The 15,468-nt window shown below is 43.6% G+C and overlaps 1 non-coding gene and 1 pseudogene across 1 annotated transcript; both read left to right on the top strand.

Annotated features, from left to right (window-relative positions):
* Positions 1-10,121: 10,121 nt before the first annotated feature.
* On the top strand, positions 10,122-13,767 carry LOC132367221 (small nuclear ribonucleoprotein G-like; annotated as a pseudogene).
* A 113-nt stretch (positions 13,768-13,880) lies between these two features.
* Positions 13,881-14,011, top strand: LOC132354922 (small nucleolar RNA SNORA18). The gene has a single exon (XR_009499464.1). It is a non-coding gene; the product is annotated as a small nucleolar RNA SNORA18 (small nucleolar RNA).
* Positions 14,012-15,468: the final 1,457 nt, after the last annotated feature.

Genomic DNA, 15,468 nt, shown 5'->3' on the forward strand with positions numbered 1-15,468 from the left:
GTCCCTAGTTGTCTGGTACCTGACCCTGGGTGATTAGGGCAGGTGGATAGTGGCCCAGAGTGAAAGAGCATAATAGACAGGTGGCTGAGGGTATGGGCTCTGGATTGGTTCGTTTGCACATGGCAGGAATGCTCACAAGCAAGCTGCTTGCTACCCCTAGGAATTAGCTAACCCGGAGAGGGGTAGTCCCTGCAGGGCAAGTAAGGCCCCAAGAAGTCAAAGTATCTGAAAATTAAAGGAATGGGCTCTTCTGCCGCCATTTTAAATCTAGTTCCTTAAAATGCTCCACCATCGTTGCTGCCTGGACTCAGACTGAGCACCAGGACCCCCACTGTGGAGAACATGAACAATATGACAACACAGGGGCTTCCCTGGTGGCGCAGTGGTTAAGAATCCACCTGCCAATGCAGGGGACACGGGTTCGATCCCTGGTCTGGGAAGATCCCACATGCCGCAGAGCAACTAAGCCCGTGCGCCACAACTACTGAGCCTGTGCTCCACAACTACTGAAGCCTGTGTAGCTAGAGCCCGTGCTCCACAACAAGAGAAGCCACCACAATGAGAAGCCCATGCACCTCAACAAAGACCAGCCCTCCTCTCCACAACTAGAGAAAGCCTGTGCACAGCAATGAAGACCCAACGCAACCAAAAATAAATAAATAAATCCAAAAATATTTTTTAAAAAAAGAGTTCTGACCCAGTTCTAGCGGGGGAGGCGGGATTTTGCCCACACTGCCAAGCAATTCTTCGACACTAGCTGGTGTCCTACAATTCAACACAATTCTGATGCTATCTACCGGGAGGTTAAGGACTCAGTCTCACAAGACCGCCCCCTCCGCCCCCCTTCAGACACCAGTTGCAAGTCCAGATTGTCACCTGTGCTTCTGACCGACTGGCTATAGATGAGAGGTTCCAATGACCCACTCCTTGGAGTCAATTAATTTGCTAGAGCAGCTCACAGAACTCAGAGAAACATTTTACTTACTAGATTACCTGTTTATTATGAAAGGATATAAGTCAGGAACAGCCAGATAGAAGAAATATATAGGGCAAGTACGGGGAAAGGGCACGGAGCTTCTATGCCCTCTCTGAGCACACCACTCTCCGCGAATCTCCACTTGTTCACCAACCCAGAATCTCGGAACCCTCTCCTTTTGGATTTTTATGGAGGCTTCCTTACATAGTCTTGATTGACTAAATCGTTGGCCATTGGTTGGTTCATCCTCCAACTCTTCTCCCCTCCCTAAAGGTCAAGGGAGGTGGGACTGAAAGTTCCAACCCTCTAATCACAGGGTTGGTTCTTCTGCCAACCAGCCCCTATCCCTAGGTGGCGTCCAAATTTCACCTCATTCACATAACAAAAGACATCTTTATTGTCCTCATCATTTAGGAAATTTCAAGGGTTTTAGAACTCTGTGCCAGAAACGGAGATGAACACCAAATATATATATTTTTTATTACAAGTCACAATATCACAGACATATACCCTGCTCTCATCAGCAAATTATTCTTCAAATCTTTTTTTCCCCAACTCACTCTTCAGATTAAAAACTTCTTGACAGGGCTTCCCTGGTGGCGCAGTGGTTGAGAATCTGCCTGCCAATGAGGGGGACACGGGTTTGAGCCCTGGTCTGGGAAGATCCCACATGCCACGGAGCAACTAGGCCCATGAGCCACAACTACTGAGCCTGCGCGTCTGGAGCCTGTGCTCCGCAACAAGAGAGGCCGCGATAGTGAGAGGCCCGCGCACCGCGATGAAGAGTGGCCCCCACTTGCCGCAACTAGAGAAAGCCCTCGCACAGAAACGAAGACCCAACACAGCCATAAATAAATAAATAAATAAATAAATAAATAAATAAACCCAAAAGTTTAAACAAAAAAAAACAAACAAAAAAAACTTCTTGACAGCTCCCCTTTGCCTATAGTTTTTTTGTTTTTTGATTTTTGCAGGTAAGTGTAAACTGAAGCCACAAGGACCTTCAATTACCTTGCTGCAACTCCCTCTTTTCGCCATGACCCTACAACAGGTCCCAGGGGGCATCCAAGGTCAATCCAGGTACACCAGCCACTAAGGGTGGGAGGTCCCAGAGTCAAGCTATATCAGGCAAGTTTACCCAGAGAAGTCAGAAGCAACAGCACAAAAGCAGGTTCAGTGGGTGAGGCAGGCAGCCGGAAGTCAGAGCTGCAGCAGCAGCATCAGTATTGGGTTTAGGGGTGAGGTAAGGACATAAGCCATATGTTTTAATCAGGATGGACTCCATTATATTTCCCTAACAAACAGCTTCCAAACTCAGTGGCTTAGCACAACAGAGATTTATTGCGTGCTAATGCAGTCACCTGCAGGTCCGGGTGATTGCAAAATATTTGTCATCCATGGAGCAGTTCACAGTAATTTCAACATGAGGCCTTCTTGGTTACAGAACAGATGATACATCTGGAGCATCTTGCAGGCTTTTCTTTGCTTTAGCCTGGAAATGAAATGCGTCACGTTTGCTGACAGCCCATTGTCCACAACTAGTCAAATGGCCCCACCTAATTTTAAAAACACTGGTACATGTGGGTGTGGTAGACAGAATCCAAAGATGTCACCCACATTCCTTCCCCATTGGTTACATGGGGATATCACTCCTCCCATCAGAGGTGCAGCCTATTTCCCCTCTCTCCAAATCTGACAATGTCACCTCCTTGACGGATAGAATGTAGCAGAAATCATGTAGGTGTAGCCTAGCCCTTAAGAAGTGGCACCTTCTGTTTTTGCTCTCTTGGAACTCAGCCTCCATGGATAAGGAAGTCCAAGCTATCCTGTTGGAGAAAGAGGGGTCATGGAGTGTGAGACACAACTTGGAGAGAGAGGCATGGAGGAGAACCAAGGAGCCCCTGCCAAGTTCCCAGCTGAATGCAGCCCCATAAATGACCTGGCTGACAATGTCCATTGCTCAGTCAACATACAAAATCCAGAGAAATAACCCAAAAGTCCATCAACTGATAAGTGGATAAATAAAATATGGCAAATCCATAAAATAGAATATTTTTTGGTGATAAAAATGAATTAACTATTGATACATGCTGCAAAATGGATGAACCATTTATATGAAATATTCAGAATAGACAAATCGATAGAGAGAGAAAGTAAATTAGTGGTTACCTAGGGCCGACAGGGTTGGGGGAAATGGGGTGTGATTGCAATGGGTATGGAGTTTCTTTGGGGGTGATGAAAATGTTCTAAACTTGATTGTGCTGATGGTTATACAACTCCGTGAATATACTAAAAACCATTCAACTGTACACCTTAAGTGGGCGAATTGTATGGTATGTGAATTCTATTCCAATAAAGCTGTTTTTAAAAATCAAGGTAATTGATATACCCTCAGAACTCTTAACAAAAATTATCCAAAACTTGCAAATAAGGCGAAAGGATGACTGCATGTGGCTTCAAGGTCACACACAAGCATGGTCCAAGAGGCTCCTCCAAGGATTATCTCATTCTTTCCTTCCGGGCTGTCCAATACTGTAACCACAAGTCACAGGTGTCTACTGAGCACCTAAAATGTGGCTAGCACAACCAAATGTTTAATTTTATTTAACTTTAATTAATTTAAAATTTTAAACTTCAGTTATTGGGAAACTTTTAAATATATATGTATATATATATATACATATATATTAATGTAAGTCTTTGTCTTTATTTGCATCTTGGGTGGGTTTTTTGGGGGATGTTTGTTTGTTTGTTTGTTTTTGTCATGCCACACGGCTTGCAGAATCTTAGTTCCCTGACCAGGGATCAAATCCAGGCCCTCGGTAGTCCTAACCACTGGACTGCCGGAGAATTCACAGTATATTTTTAATTATGTTTGGAACAACTTTTTCACTATAAATTTTATGAAATCAAAATGCAACATCAACAATTCTGATGAATATATAGTATACAAATTGAGCTGAGCTGTATGTGAGTGTTAAATACACACTGGATTTTGAAGACTAAGCAAGAAAAGAAATTTTTTACATTGACTACATATTGAAATGATAATATTTTGGCTACACACACACACATATATTAAAGTTAATTTCACTTTTTTTTTTTTTTACTTTTTATATAGGGTTAAAAGAAAATTTTAAATTACATATGCAGCTTGCATTATGCTTCTATTGGACAGTGCTGCTCTAAGGTACAAACCTTTCATTTACTAGTTGCAATTAATTAGGGCCTAAACTCTGAAGTTACACGTTAACTTGTCAATTTTTGCCTCTTAAAAACACAAATGATTGAAGACTACCCCCAAAGTTTTATTGCCCAGCTTATTTCTAACTTAGTTGATTTATTCCAGAATGCCCTTCCTGACTACTATATAAATCTCTATTCCACAAATGCTCTTTGTTTTTTGTTTTTGTTTTTGTTTTAATTTTATTTATTTATTTAGTTTTGCCTGCATTGGGTCTTTGCTGCTGCACGAGCCTTCTCTAGTTGTGGCAAGCGGGGGCTACTCTTCATTGCGGTGCTCAGGCTTCTCATTGCGGTGGCTTCTCTTGTTGTGGAGCATGGGCTTTAGGCGTGCGGGCTTCAGTAGTTGTGGCTCACGAGCTCTAGAGCACAGGCTCAGTAGTTGTAGTGCACGGGCTTAGTTGCTCTGAAGCATGTGGGATCTTCCCGGACCAGGGCTCAAACCCGTGTCCCCTGCATTGGCAGGCGGATTCTTAACCACTGCACCACCCAGGAAGTCCCTACATTTATTTTCATACTGTTAGAGGTATATCTTCAGGGTAAATTCCTAGACATGGGATTGAAACCGAGTCCCCCTAAAACTGAGTTCTCCTGCTCAGTTTATGATTAACCTCTCTATCCAAAACTTTATTCACTTTCTTGTCCCACCCCTGTTCCCCTCAGGATTGAGAAGTATCAAAGTAAAGGAGGAGATTGAAAAATGAGCAGGACCCTGCAGGGAATTCCCAGGTACAAAAAGTCCTCCTTGTCCCCTGTTTCTTGTTTGTAGAAAAAGGATTTAGTCCCTTAGGCTTTCTCTGAGTTCCAAAGAGCAGACTCAAACAGTTACTTATTAGGGAAGTGAGGGAATGCAGAAAAAAGGAAAAGCAGTCAAGCAAGAAAAGTAATGATAGCTTAACAATATTTCAGCCACAACACAGTGTTCTATTTCCTCATCAAGGGACGTAGATAACAATCTGACGCATGTCTTTGAGTTGTTCTGCAGAAACTAAGACACTCCCCACCCACACACCCAGGTATAGGATGGTGACTACATGCTGACCACAGCACATAGACCCCGGACTGGTTGGAACCAGAAGGTTGGTGATCAAGATTCCTGAAACATCAGGAATTCCCTGGCAGGCCAGGAGTTAGGACTCTGCGCTTCCACTGCAGGGGGCACAGGTTCGATTCCCTGGTCAGGTAACTAGGATCCTGCAAGCCACATAGAGTGGAAAAAAAAAAAAAGACTTCTGAAACATCACCCTGTTGCCTCACCACCAACCAGTCAGGAGAAACTCCATGAGCTGCAATCCTCACCCCAAATGTTGCCTTTAAAAACCCTTCCCTGAAAGACATCGGGAGTTCGGGTCTTTTGAGCACAGGCTGCCCAGTCTCCTTGCTTGGTGCCCTGCAATAAATGCTGTACTTTGCTTCACCACAACCTGATATCAGTAGATTGGCTTTGCTGCATGGCAGGTGAGTGGACCTGAGTTTGGTCTGGTAACATAATGACCAGGTCAAATTTTAAATGTATATGTACTTTTGTTATGATATTGACAAATTGCCCTACCTTTTGGTTTGTGTGTGTGTGTGTCTGTGTGTTTTTAAAGATTTATTTATTTATTTGGCTGTGTCGGCTCAGTAGTTGCGGTGCGTGGGTGCCCCGAGGCATGTGGGATCTTAGTTCCCTGATCAGGGATCGAACTGTGTCCCCTGTATTGGAAGGTGGATTCTTAACCACTGGACCACCAGGGAAGTCCCACCCTCCCTTTTGTATTCACACCAACAACATATGAGTGTTTGTTTCCCCCACAGCCTTGACGATCAAGTGTATTATCAAGTGAAGGGGAGCAGAAAATGCCACCCCAAAATGTGCCTTTTTGGTATTGAGGAGGAAGAAATTTTCCTCTACCCAACTAGGTTTTTCTGGCTGGTTTAAGAAATAAATTGACATGAGACAGATTAACAGGAGCAAATCAAACAAAATTTAATTAATAACATGTGTACAGGGCAGAGACCCAGGAAAACTGAGTAACTCACCAAAATGGCCAAAGCCCTCACTTTAAATACCATCCTCAACTAAAGTCAAAAGAGAACGTTTAGGATGGGGGCAGTCGGTTATGGGAAGCTACCAGGAACAGCACAGTAAGCAAGGGTGATTGTGATGCAGATTTAAGTCACTGCCTTCTCCATTGCTAAGAGTTTCCAGAGATTTGGTCCTCTTCCTGTTCCAGGTACAGAGAAGATACACCCTTACAAATGGAGATTTCCCTCACAAATGTAAATGTTTCTTACAAAAGGGCAACTCCTACTTGGTTTTCAGAGCGCTTCCCATGTCTGCTGTTCCTCAGAAAATAACCAGCTTCAAACAATAAATATGCCAATGAGACATATTTTAAAGCGGCAAATTCTGCTCCCCTACATTGACATAAAGATTATCTTGAGTTGCTTACTTTTTAAAAACAGCAGACACAGGAAAAGCTCTGAAAACCAAGTAGAAGTTACCCTTTGTAAGAGAAATTTACATGTTGAAGGGAAATCTCCATCTGTAAGGGTGTCTCCCTTTCTGTACCTGGAAGAAGAGCATGACCAAGTCTCTAGAAACCTCTTATCAATGGAGAAAGCACAGACTTAAATCTGCATAACAAACCTTACCCTTTTTACTGTGTTTTGCCTGAAAACCTCCCATAACTAGCTCTGCGTCCCCAACACTCCAACATTTTGTGCCTTTAGCTAGAGACAGTATTTAAGGTGAGAGCTTCAGCCATTTTGGTGAGTTTTCCTGGAAACATGTGTACTGGAGGTATATATGTTATTAAACTTCTGTTTTTTCTCCTGTTAATCTTTTTAATGTTGGCGGGAGGGGGCTTCTTCAACCAAGAACTTGGAAGGGTAGAGGTAAAGTATTCTTTCCTCCCCTATACAAGCTTTTAAAATTTTCCCGGGGCTTCCCTAGTGACGCCGTGGTTAAGAATCCGCCTGCCAGTGCACGGGACACCAGTTCAAGCCCTGGTCCGGGAAGATCCCACATGGTGCAGAGCAACTAAGCCTGTGCGCCACAACTACTGAGACTGTACTTTAGAGCCCGCGTGCCACAATTACTGAAGCCCGTGCGCCTAGAGCCCATGCTCCACAACAATAGAAGCCACCACAGTGAGAAGCCCACGCACCACAACGAAGATCCAACGCAGCCAATAATAAATAAATAAAATAAAATAATAATAATAAATTTTGCCAATCTGATAAGTGAAGTTAACTATTTGTAATTCCTCATACTTAACTCTATGTCCAGGAAATTATGCCTGTAACATAGCATCACGTTTGGAAGAATAGCCATGCCAGAAGGGTCTAGCTCCACCTGGTGGTAGCATATCTAGTTGCAGGAAAAGTACTGTACCTTTACTTCAGGGATATTTGTGCCTTTGCACATTTGCTTACCTCTTAAATCTCCTGCCCCTTCTTCCCTAATGAAAAAAACCTGTATTCTAACCCCTTTCCTATTGGCTACAGCATGTGCCATATGCCAAACTTTGTGAGTTAAATGGCCACTAAAATAATCCACACCCACACAGTTTGCTGTTTACATTAACCTGACTTCACTATGTGAAGGTCTGCATTAACAAGACCTTACTAACCCAGGAAACTCTTGCCCAGGAACTAGACATCCCGACAAAGTGTCCTTAGCGTAAAATGACTCATCAAACAAGAGTAACTAGGAAACCCTTCCCTAGAAAATATTTCCCGCCAATCCTAAATTATTTTGCCACAGAGTATGCCTAATCTCAATCAGCAACCCCTGCCTCCCCCCACAATGAAATACCCCCTGTAAACCAGACTCCAGAATTCCCATCAATACCCTGCCTTTGCACCCCCATTCTGAGACTCTACTAAGACTTTATCAATGACATTCCCTCTGTTACTCCAATAAGCAAGAAACTCGGTTTTGCCTTACCAACAGATTATTTTGTGGTATTTTGGGGGAGCCAGCTTTCAACTTAAGAGAGAAGTACCTTTATCACCAAGTTCCAGACAGGGGAAAGGTAAGGGATTGGCCTTTGTCATACCAGACATTGGGCTTGACCCTCTTACCAACCTCATTTCACAAGTACACCTGTAGTTTAGTCCTTTTGTCCATTAGACTCTTTAAAATATTAGAGGGTGCCTTGGTCCATTTAGGCTGCTATAACAAAATATCATAGACTGGGTAGCTTATGAACAACAGTAATTTATTCCTCACAGTTCTAAAGGCTGGAAGTCTGAGATTGTTACTGAGTCCAAGCTCACTCTGCTCACCTCACGACAGGCCAATAAATCAGGAGACGAGGTGTTGAGGCAAGGAATAGTGACTTTATTCGGAAAGCCAGCAGACTGAGAAGATAGCGGACTAGTGTCCCCAGAGAACCATCTTATCGGGGTCTGAATGTCAGTTTCTTTTATAGAGCAGAGAGGGAGAGGAGGTGAGGAAGTAAAGAAAAAGGCCATTAGTTTTGCCTGGCTTGGCCAGCATATGGGAGGGGATGTGTTAGTTTCTTCTTTTCTGCAGCCATTCACAGGTGGGGAGGGTTCCCTGAGGCAGGCCATTATGTATGATTATAATAACAAAAGCAACGAAAAGCAAAGGTTAAAGTCAAAGAAACAGATCCAACATGGAGTCAGATTTTGCTCTTCCCTGTTACAAGATCAGGGTGCCATTGTGGTTGAACGAGGGCTCTCTTCCTCATTGCAGACTTTTCCTTGTATCCTGCATGGTGGAAGGGGCCAGGGAGCGCTGTGGAGCCTGTTTTATAAGAGCACAAATCCCATTCTTGAAGGCTCCACCCTCATGACTTAAGCATCTGCTAAAGGTCCCACCTCCTAATACCATCACCTTTGAGGGTTAGGCTTTCAGCATATGAATTTGGGTGGAACACAAACCTTCAGACCATAGCAGAGGGCAACTTTAGACTACCTGGACCTTAGGCTCTTTTCTGATGTTGGAGGCTAGAGGTTGTCAGCACCTGCTTCCCCCACTAGCCAGCTTCTTTCCCCCCAACCTATTTTCCTTTTATTTCTTCTTTTCTTTTTTTCCTTCTCTCTTCTACATGCCCAAGACCTAAAGGTGACACTATAAGGCCCTATCTCAGGACTAAACAAGTTTTCAGGGAATAGGAAATTTGACCTGCATCCGTAAAAAATGCTTTCTTGAAACAGACTTCAGATCCAGCCCTGGATTCTGCAGGCACCACAGGGAGCCACAGGCAAGAGCCCCAAGTTGTGCCCTCCTGGTATCACTCGCATTGAATTCTATGAGAGTGGCACCTCTGGCCTGCAATGCCTCCTAACATGACATCTCTTACCTGTGAATTTTCCAAAAAGCCTCTGGAGTTGTGTACTGAGTGACAGTGCTGGGGTGGTTTAGCGAAGCTTTCCAATAGCTCTTTCCCATATAGATAATTATGTGTCTGTAACCTTGGTAGAAGCAGAATAGGGAGTCTTTAGAATTTGGGCTCTGGAGCCTGTCTGTCTGGGTTGGCATTTTGGCTCTTACTCCTATATGACCTTGGGCAAGGCACTAACTTCTTCCTGCCTCAATTCCTCACCTGAAAATGGGGATGATAACAGTACCTTTCTTTTAGGTGTGAGGATTAAATGAGTTAGTACATTGAAAGCATTAGAACAATGCCTGGCACTAATGAGACTTCCAGGCCAACTCTTATTATGTAAAGCACTACACAAATACAGCTTCAGCTCCTGCCCTCCAACCAGATTGCTGCTCCCTAGGGAACAGCTTCAGCTACATCAGCTCTTCTGTGGTTCCTAAATGTGTAGCCCCATGAAGGAAAACATAAGGCTGTTTTTCACCTAAATCTGCTTATCTAGAGCTCTAAAGAATGCTCATGTTTCTCACATCTTTTTAAATCTGTGATGGTTTTACCCAACAATGACATCTCTTTTCAGCCTGGACATCTTTAAGGATTTCGACCTGTGTCTTGTGGAGTACTCCCCTCCAAAAATAGACATTGAAGGGTAGCAGAATATGCCACCCCAAAATATGCCACTTTGGCATATTGATTATTTCGAGCTGAAGGGAATGAGAAGTGGATACAAGAAAAGCCCTCTGCCCTTCCCCTAGTTGCCTAAAAGCAGAACAGAAATTTGTAAAGGTGCCCGCCTACCTTCTCTACCAGGAAGGACAGAAGTTAATCACCAGAGACAACTCTAGACCTTTAGCCCAGAGATGGCACCAGAAGAAATCCACATAACAAACCTAACACTTATCTCGCATTAGTTTTTCCCATATACTTACTTTCCTACCGTTTGCCAGCCTAGAAAGTCCTTTTCCTTTTGTCTCATCACTTCTTTAAAAATTTATTATTCTTTTGTTATAATGCTGTATATGCCCAAGTTCTAACCACTCCTTTGAGTTACTCATCTGAGTTCTCCCCATGTATGCATGACACATGTTAATAAAGTCTGTTTCTTTGTCTCTTGTTAATCTGTCTTGTCAGTCTAATGATGGGGCCCCAACTGGAGAACCTAGGAGGGTAGTGGGAAAAAGATATGTTTTCCTTCCCCTACAGCATAGACTTCAGGTGTTCTGAGTGCAAACAGAATTGGAAGTCACAAGCCTTTTAGGAATGTTGCCAAAACATTGGTGGAAAAGGGTGAGAGGGAGGGGGCTGAGGCTTTAGGCGTTGTCCTTGCTCCTCCTTTATCCCTCTGGCCACACTGCCCTTGCCAGGCTCCTTTCACAGCAGGATAAAGGGACCTCATTCTCAGCACTCAGCCTTTCCTGTATGGGTTGATGTCTCCCTGAGGAAGGTTTCAATGTGCTCCTTATTGGCCACCTCAACACCTTAAACCGTGAGCTGGTCTCAGAGGTAGGAAGAGCAGCTCTGAAAATCCAAGAGCCCAGCCCACTTGGAAGGACTCAGCACACCAGAGGGAGTGAATGAGGCCACTTTATTCTCTTCTCGGGCCCGTACCCTGTTCCACTGTCTCCATTGTCTATACACCAAGAAAAAAAATGCACGTTGAAAAATTCAGGGCCTTGGGCTTCCCTGATGGCGCAGTGGTTGAGAATCTGCCTGCCGATGCAGGGGACACGTGTTCGAGCCCTGGTCTGGGAAGATCCCACATGCCGTGGAGCAACTAGGCCCGTGAGCCACAAGTACTGAGCCTGCGTGTCTGGAACCTGTGCTCCGCAACAAGAGAGGCCGCGATAGTGAGAGGCCCACGCACCGCGATGAAGAGTGGCCCCCGCTTGCCGCAACTAGAGAAAGCCCTCGCACAGAAACGAAGAGCCAACACAGCCAAAAATTAATTAATTAATTAATTAATTAATTTAAAAAAAAAAAATTCAGGGCCTGGGGTCCTCTGTCCCCCAGCTCCATTCAACTTATTTTCATTTGGCTTCCACACAAGAAACAAGAGGTAATAATGCTGGTGACAGCCAACATAGCAGCTCCTCAGTTATCTTGACTTATTTAGATCTGGGGACATGATACTCATTCATTCACCATTTATCGATTGGCATGATGTGCCAGACACTGGGCACGTACCATGACAAGCTCCCTGCCCTCAAGGAAGTTGGTGACATCAAACAAGGAGCTATAAATAATAATTTATTACTGAAAATGACTGTATTACTATTTCCACATAGTTTAAGAATCAACTAGAAACAGAAACTGAATTTAAGTGTTGTTCTAAAATAGTGGGGATGAGTCTCCCTGCTAGTTAAATACCCTCCTCCCACATCACTTCTCATTGACATACTGGTTTTCCTTTCACTCCTTTCTCTCCTGCAGGCTCCAGTGATTTAGCTCTTATTCTTGTCCAGCTGCTCCCACTCACTCTGTTGTCTGAGTTTCTTTCTCCCCAGGGACGTTACAGACCTGGGCCAAAGAAATCTTAAAGTCTGCATTCAAAACCGAGTGAGGAGGGACTTCCCTGGTGACGCAGTGGTTAAGAATCCGCCTGCCAGTGCAGGGGACACAGGTTCGAGCCCTGGTCCGGGAAGATCCCACATGCCGCGGAGCAACTAAGCCTGTGCGCCACAACTACTGAGCCTGCGAGCCACAACTACTGAAGCCTGCGCGCCTAGAGCCTGTGCTCTGCAACAAGAGAAGCCACCGCAATGAGAGGCCCACGCACTGCAACGAAGAGTAGCCCCAGCTCGCTGCAACTAGACAAAGCCCGTGCAGCAACGAAGACCCAATATGGCCAAAAATAAGTAAATAAATAAATTTTTTTTTTTAAAAAAGGGGGTTAGTTGCCTTCTTTTAACTTTAACTATGAATAAAATACCAACGGCTCTATCAGTATGTAAAAAAGTGGTCTCGGGCTTCCCTGGTGGCGCAGCAGTTGAGAATCTGCCTGCTAATGCAGGGGACACGGGTTCGAGCCCTGGTCTGGGAAGATCCCACATGCCGCGGAGCAACTAGGCCCGTGAGCCACAACTACTGAGCCTGTGCGTCTGGAGCCTGTGCTCCGCAACAAGAGAGGCCGCGATAGTGAGAGGCCTGCGCACCGCGATGAAGAGTGGCCCCCGCTTGCCACAACTAGAGAAAGCCCTCGCACAGAAACGAAGACCCAACACAGCCAAAAATAAATAAATAAATAAATAATTTTTTTTAAAAAAAGAAAAACTCATAGCTAACATCTTAAAAAAAAAAAAGTGGTCTCGAATTTATGTGGAAGGGAAAGTAGACTATGGTGAATACATGGCTTAAAATAATGTGAGGTGACAAGCAACAATGGTTATAACTGATAACATATTTCTGAGTAACCAGACAAAAGAGAAGGCATAGAGTGGATGATTCTTCTCTGGCCATTGTTTGGTACGGACTCATTTCCAAATGGTGTACAGTCTTTACAGTTTCTAAGGACAAGAATTAAAATATTCTTTTATATAAATATATATATACACACACACACACCAATTGCCAGTCCATCACCTGTTTTTGTGCAGCCTGGGACCTAAGAATGGCTTTTACATTTTTAAACAATTGAAAAAGATCTGTTACCCGTGTGACAACATGTGAAAATCGTGAAATTCACATTTCAGTGTCGACAAATGAAGTTTTAGTTGAACACAGCCACACTCATTCATTGTCTATGGATGCTTCCTTGCTACAACTGCAAAGTTGTGTAGAGACTGTGTGGCTCACAAAGCCTAAAAAGTTATCCTCTAGAGGAAACTTTGAGCCACTGGGCAGATACCATGAGCCAAGCTCACCCTCCCTATTTGAAAAAAAAATTTGTGGGGAATTCCCTGGTGGTCCAGTGGTTAGGGCTCTGTGCTTCCACTGTAGGGGGCAGGGGTTCGATCCCTGGTAGGGGAACTAAGATCCTGCAAGCTGCACTGCACGGCCAAAAAAAAAAAGAAAAAAATTTATAGAAAAGAAGTTGTCATTGAAATTAAACTGTGGCAGACATGTCCGAGGAATACTGTGGAGATCTGATCCCTTTATGAGTCCTGTGGTAGATGAATGTGTGGAGATGGTAACTAGCGGGCAACAGAAAGATACCAGAATGGTGGTAATACGAATAGTATCATCATGTTAGAAGACTTCCAGCGTTTATAACCAACGGCTGTGTTCACCAGAGGAATCAACTGCTTCTACACATCCCCCATCCAGAGCAACTGTTTTCCTGTGTATATTTTCTTATCAAACTTTCTTTTTAACAACACCTTCGAGTTGAGGTCTATCCTGACGGGGCTTTTTCTGTAAACCTACACCATTGGAAACGCCTCATAGAGTAATGGTGTGGTTTCCTTTACTCATAGAACTACCTGTTAGAACTGTGGGAAAGAACTACAAGACAGAGCTGCCAAGTAAACTATGAAAAACCTAACAAACTTTTTAAATCTTAGATATTGGCATATCCCAATGATCTGTACTGTTCTAGGGTGTGATGGCTTAGGAGTGAATATGATTTGAACCTAATACATTTTTAGAGGATGTCAAATTCAGAACCAGGCAGATCCATCTCCTGACTCTAAACATGGTCCTAAAGTAAATCGCTTGAGGAAATTGGATCCCAAAGATTACAGGTGGGGAATTTTGAAGTGTGTCCATATTCCACGGGAGATCAAAGAAGCCTAACGAAAAGAACTGTGGGCTGACTCACATGACAACTTCTTTTTGAAAGGGCTATTTTATCGTGAAGATTATGAGTTTGGAGGAACTAAGGTGATTGGCAGTGGAAAGAATCAGAACATGTGAAATTCCTTAAAAATTTGACAAATAACTTTGTTTATGTTACACATAATTTTTTTAAAAACCTTTTTAAAAATAAATAAAAAATAAAAACACCTTCGTAGAGGACTTCCCTGGTGGCGCAGTGGTTAAGAATCCGCCTGCCAATGCAGGAGACACGGGTTCAAGCCCTGGTCCCGGAAGATCCCAAATGCCCTGGAGCAACAAAGCCCGTGTGCCACAACTACTGAGTCTGTGCGCCACAACTCCTGAAGCCCGCGTGCCTAGAGCCCATGCTCCACAACAAGAGAAGGCACTGCAATGAGAAGCCTGCGCACCGCAACGAAGAGTAGCCCCCACTCGCCACAACTAGAGAAAGCCCACGCGCAGCCACGAAGACCCAAGGCAGCCAAAAACAAAAAACAAAAAAAAAAAAACACCTTTGTAAGTCAAAAAAAAAATTACCTAGCCATTTATTGAAAGTTTGTCAACTCCTGGCCTAGAATATCCAGTCTGAAAGCAATTATGGACAGCTCTTATAATGTGAGGTACTGTAAATGCTTTACAGATCTTGTCTCATTTAATTCTAAAAATTTCATAGGGTGGGTATTATCACCAGTTTTTTAGATGACAAAACTGAGACCCAGAGAGAAAAATTTGCCAGCGTCACAGAAGGTGGAATCAAACAAGGTCTGCCTGACTCCAAAACTGCTATTCTTTCTTCCATACAGCACTTCCTCCTTAAAGCTCTGAAGGGCACATTCTGAATTATAACCAGTCTTCTTAGACATCATCCATTGGTCCTAATTTTCTGCCTTGGGACCATCCATCCAGTAATCTTCAAATATCTAATTTTGTCTTGCCTGAGTCTTTGATTCTCTGGGCTTGACATTGATTCTTTTATTAAGCTTCCAGATGGCATAGTTTTAAGTCCCTTAAAACTTTAAGTCCCTTAAAAGTTTTAAGTCACCATCCAGATCACTTTCTATGAACATATTAGTTTGTCTATAATCATCTTAAAGTTTGACATCTAAAACAGAACTTGATACAGGAGTTTAGTACCATCAGTGAAGAGTATCCCTCTGG

This window comes from Balaenoptera ricei, chromosome 1, assembly GCF_028023285.1.
Source record: "Balaenoptera ricei isolate mBalRic1 chromosome 1, mBalRic1.hap2, whole genome shotgun sequence".
In the NCBI taxonomy this organism is placed as follows: Eukaryota; Metazoa; Chordata; class Mammalia; order Artiodactyla; family Balaenopteridae; genus Balaenoptera; species Balaenoptera ricei.